Source organism: Cervus canadensis, chromosome 10, assembly GCF_019320065.1.
Source record: "Cervus canadensis isolate Bull #8, Minnesota chromosome 10, ASM1932006v1, whole genome shotgun sequence".
NCBI classification, from domain to species: Eukaryota; Metazoa; Chordata; class Mammalia; order Artiodactyla; family Cervidae; genus Cervus; species Cervus canadensis.
In genome coordinates this window covers 53,070,278-53,075,455 of record NC_057395.1, presented here as the reverse complement: position 1 = coordinate 53,075,455, position 5,178 = coordinate 53,070,278, and the positions used below count along the sequence as shown (strand labels likewise).

Sequence of the window (5,178 nt, the reverse complement as noted above, 5' to 3'; positions counted from 1 at the left end):
AAACCCTCAGAAGAAAGCAGAGGCGAAAGTCCTCCTGACACAAAATTTGGTAAAGATTTCTTTCTTTCTTTTTACTTTTTGGCTGCAGCGGTACAATTTGTGGGATTTTAGTTCCCTGACCAGAGACTGAACCCAGGCACTCGGCAGTGAGAGCAGAGTTCTAGCCATTGGACTGCCAGGGGATTCCCTAGCAATATGACACCAAAAGCACAGGCAACAAAAAACAGATCAATTAGCCTCCACTGAAATTAAAAACTATTGTGCACCAAAGGACACTCTTGGGAGACTGAAAAGGCGACCTACACATTGGAAGGCGGTGTCTGCGCAGCACATGCCCACCAAGGGATTCACACCCAGGATGCAACTCAACGACAACAAAACGAACGGAACCACAGGCCAAGTATCATTTGGAGGAGACATTTCTCTGAAGGAAATCTGCAAACAGCCCGTCAGCCATGGAACAGATGCTCAACACCCTTAATCACTGGGGAAATGCACACGAAAACCACAAGGAGATACCACTTCACACCCATCAGGATGGTTATTAAAAATAAACGGAAAGTAAGTGTGGTCAGGATGTGGAGGGACTGGAACCATTCTGCACTGGTGGCAGACCAACAAAATGGTGACGCCCCTGTGGAAAGCAGTCTGGCAGGGCCTCAGAAAGTCACACATACAGGGACTTCCCTGGCGGTCCACTGGTTAGGACTCCACACTTCCACTGCAGGCAGCACGAGTTTGATCCCTGGTCTTGATCCCTGGTCAGGGAATTAATATCCCACATGTCATGAGGTTAAAAAAAAAAAAAAAAATCACTTTAAAATCACCCTTATCACCTGAAACGAACACAACCTTGTTTGTTAATCGGCTATAGCCCAATAAAAAGTTTTTAAAAAATTGCCCTGACAGTAATGTTGTTCTGTGGTACTTGGCCCTCATGGAGGCACCTCTGCTTTCAGCAGGTATGATCTGAGAAGCCCAGAAAGCCACGCTTGACCCCAAAGCTGCAGAAAGGCAAGGACCCACCCTCCAAGAGCAGCTGTCCACACCCACATCTCAAAACTGCACAGAGCACTGAACAGTGAAAACCCACAAGCTGGAATTTCTGCCTCTCCAATGGCAACTATATAAGCTCTCAAAATTCCTCTTTCCCAATTAATTTTGAGGTAAAGAAAACATGACAAAATATTTCTAAAACAGCATTTTGGGGCATAAATATATAAAAACAGGTTAAAAATGTGTGAGTGCACAGTTAGTACATCAGATTCAGATCTAGCTTTCCATGTCTTCAAAAAAATCAAATATTTTCCTTTGATAAAAATATAATCAGAAATGTAGCAGAGGGCCTAGGTCACACAGCAATGGCCCACAGACACAGTTTCTTTGATCCTCACCTTGTTTCAAAATATTTAATTAGTTGCAACTTTTTCAAAGTTTACAAGCTTCACACTTTAGAAATCCAGATTTCCAGTGTCTCTTGAGGAATGTCAGAAGCAGCCATTCCTGAAGGTGGCCCTCTAGCCCTGCTTTTCCTTGAGAATCTGGGCTTCCTCGCCCTGCCTTCCTGGGGGGTGAGGGGGGCACAAGCACTTGCTGTCCAGTCTTGACCACACCCTGCATTACACTGGCAAGGCGGCATCAGGCTCTTTAGTGAGAAACCTTTATGTGTAAGTTTCTCCCCTGTCCAGTATGTCTTCCCAAAGTCTTAAGATACTTCCTACAAAGAAGTAATTTCTGACCAGTCTGCTTAATGTATCTTGTTACATTGGGGATTTATTTAATCCACTTGGTTTTATCCTAAACAGACTGGTGCACACTGTTGTACTCAGTTGTGCATGGTTGGTGGGAATGTAAATTGTGCAGCCACTATGAAAACAGTACCAGGTTCCTCAAAAGACTAAAAATAGAACTGTCATATGATCAGCAACCCCACTTCTGGGTGTATATATGAAAGAACATAAATCAGGATCTCCAAGAGGCACCTGCACCCCTTGTTCACTGGAGCATTATTTACAACAGTCAAGATATGGGAGTAACCTCACTGTCCATGGACAGATGAATAGATAAAAGTTTGGTATACATACACAATGGAATATAACTTAACCTTTAAAAAAAAAAGGAAATTCTGCCATTTGTGACAACATGGAAGAATGTGGAGGAAATTATTCTATGTGAAATAAGCCAGACACAGGACAAAATACTGCATGATACCACTTCCTGGAAAATCCCATGTATAGAGGAGCCTGGAGTGCTACAGTCCATGGGGTTACAAAAGAATCCAACACGACTTAGCGACTAAACCACCACCACCACTTACATGAGGAGTGTAAAACAGTCAAACTTAGAGAGGCAGAGTGTGGAATGATGGCTGCAAGCATTTCCTGAAGAGGGACCAGGACATGTTGGTCAGAGTACAAAGCCTCAGATACGCAAAATGAGTAAATCCTGGAGGTCTGAGATACTGCATAGTTAACAATATTGTATACTTAAATTTTTGCTAGCTAATCGTTCCTACCACAGAGCAATAATGAGAGCAGGAAATTTTTGGTGACTGACAAGTTTAATGATATAGATCGTAGTTTCACAGGCGTACATGTAACTCATAAAGTTGTATACTGGTTATGTCAGCTTTTTAAAAAAATGAATAAAAAGAAGACTGATGTAACTGTAATTTGTATTTGAAGTGTTAGCAAAAAAAGATAACCTTGGCTATCTGAAAGAAAACTAAGTAAATCACAAAGTTAGGCAAGCATGTAACAGGTCATTACTGGCAATGGACCCCTACCAAGAGGTTCACGTGGCTCTGCTTCTCACCAAGGGGTCTGCAGGCCCCCACAGAAAGGGGCGTATCAACGTGGCCCCAAGGGTAGAGGGTTATCCATGAGGCCCTCGTGGGAAGGGGGATTATCTCCGAGACCCCCAGGAGAAAGGGATATCCACGCGGCCCCCACGGGATGAGGGGGCATCCCCGCGAGCCCCACGGGAAGGGGAGTATACACGACACCCCCACGGAAACGGGGCGATCCACGGGCCCCCACAGGAAGGCGGGGCATCCGTGCGGTACCCTCCACGCGGCCCCCGCCCGAAGCCCTCCCTAGCGCCCGCCGCCCGCCGCCTTCCGGCAAGATGGAGGCCGCGCCGCCGCCGACGCGCCTGACGCGGACCCGTGACGCCCGTGACGCCCGCCGCGCGCCGCCGCCCCTCCCCCGCTCCCCTCCCCCCGCCGTAACGTCCTGACGCTCCGCAGGGACCCCTGACTGGACGGCGGCGCGCGGCGGAGCGAGAGGCCTCGCCGCGGGGGGGCGGCGGGCGCTTACCTGAGCCGCGGCCGGGCCTGCGCGGGCGCCGGCGGGCGGGCGGGGGTGGCGGGCGGCGGCGGCGGGCGGGCGGCGGCGGCGGCCTCGGGCTCCGCTCCTTGTTGGGGATTCGGCGGCGGCGGCGGCGGCGGCAGCCCGGGCGCGCGCTTCCTAGTGACGCAGGCGGCGGGGCCGCGCACGCACGGGCAAGGGCGAGCCCGGGGATTTATTTGGCGCTCGGCGTGGAAGCGGGCGGTGCCGAGAAATAAGGCCCGGAGAGGCCGGGCGCGCGTGCGCGTGGGTGTGGGTTGGGCTGGGGGTGGATGTACCTGCCTTTTCCTGGGTCTGCGGGTCACGCTGCCCAACCCCCCCCCCTCCTCCCCGCCGGTTGGCTCACCTGCCTGGCACGGCGGAAACAAGACCCCGGAAAGGGTGCGTAGGAAGACTCGTTTAGGGTTGGAGAGAAATGTGAGTGACCTCCCCGTGTGTGAAAGGGTCTCCCCAGAGGCAGGCAGGCGAGAGGGCTGCCCTGGGGGTCGTATAGTCCGAATCCTGCGATTATCATGTTTTATTTTTGTGTTACAGTAAGCCATAAAGACGGCTTTGAACATTCTTTCTTCTGGATCGGCGCGGCGCCCCCCAGTGTTCCTGTGTCGATTCCCAACCGCGCTGTTCTATGCTGTAGTCACTGACCATGTTTGCTCATCTTAATTTGCGTTAACTGAAGTTTAAATCCAGTTCCTCCGCTATCACAGAGCCACGAAGGACACCCTGAAGTAGGGTTAGGATCGCTGTGAGAACTCTTAAAATTACAGTGACTGGCTGGAGTATAAAGACCCTAGATTTACCAGAACATGAGACGGTTAGCAGCACTCAGCTTTCATGGGGTTCCTTTGACTTGGGAGCCAGCACAACCAGGCCTTAATGTTTGCTTGAAAGGTGCACTGGGGGCCCAGGGGATGGCAAGTGGGGTTCACCTGCCCTGCCCAGGGCTGAGGCACGTGTGAAACATCCCGGCCAGTTCCTGCCGCAGGACTCTTGGAGGAAGCAGGGCAGCGGTGTGGTTGGCCGTTCCCACACCTGCTTGTGTGCCAGGCAGTTGGGGGATCCAGAGGGTTGCCGAGGCTGGCTGTTCTCAGACAAGAGCAGGCAGGTCCCAACTCTCCTCCTGTGTAGTGCTGCTGCTCTGCCTGCTGGCAGCTGCCCATGACTCAGACCCTAGATGGAAGCCTGCTGGGTCCCTGGGTGCTCCCTCTCAGAAGGCCTAGAAGTCTGAAAACAAAGGCCTTCTTTAGGACCGAGCTCTGAACGTGTGTTCATACTTGAGTAGGAAGACCACTGAAAGCCATTTCCCAGGCCGGGAAGTTTTCAGGCCACCTTCATTTTGGTGATGTTATAATCTGGAGAGTTACACTTTCATTCTATTTTCAGTCATGTAGAGTGTACTCGGGCCAGTGATGAAAAAGTCACTGTTTGTAAAGATTAAAACTGTTGAGCCTGTGTCAATGCTGTTTTATCACCTGGTAAATACAGAAGCGGGTGCTCGTAATCTGTATTTGGGTTTCCCTGTCCTCACGTTTCTAAAGTGGCTGCTAATAAAATCAGAGGGGAGGGGGTTCAGAAGATGCAAAGGGCAGGGACCAGGCCAGGTCCTGCTGCTGCATGGCCAGGTGAGCTGTGCTGCCAGCCTTGAAGTCTGTGGGCACCCCAAACTCTCCAGTCTGAATTTGCAGGGCCTCGGTGTATGTCTGCTACAGAACCTGACACCTGACATTTGAACGGAAGTGCTGGGCTCTGCTTGGCTGGCGGGATGGACTAGTTCCTCCTGGCTAGGGGTTGGGGTGGTGCTTTCTCCCCTGGACTCCCATGGGGATGGGAGCTT

The 5,178-nt window shown here is 51.3% G+C and overlaps 1 long non-coding RNA gene across 1 annotated transcript; it reads left to right on the top strand.

Moving 5' to 3' along the window:
- Window positions 1-3,625: 3,625 nt before the first annotated feature.
- Window positions 3,626-4,796, top strand: LOC122448207. Its single transcript, XR_006271543.1, has 2 exons — window positions 3,626-3,764; window positions 3,882-4,796. It is a non-coding gene; the product is annotated as an uncharacterized LOC122448207 (long non-coding RNA).
- The last annotated feature ends 382 nt before the right edge of the window (window positions 4,797-5,178 follow it).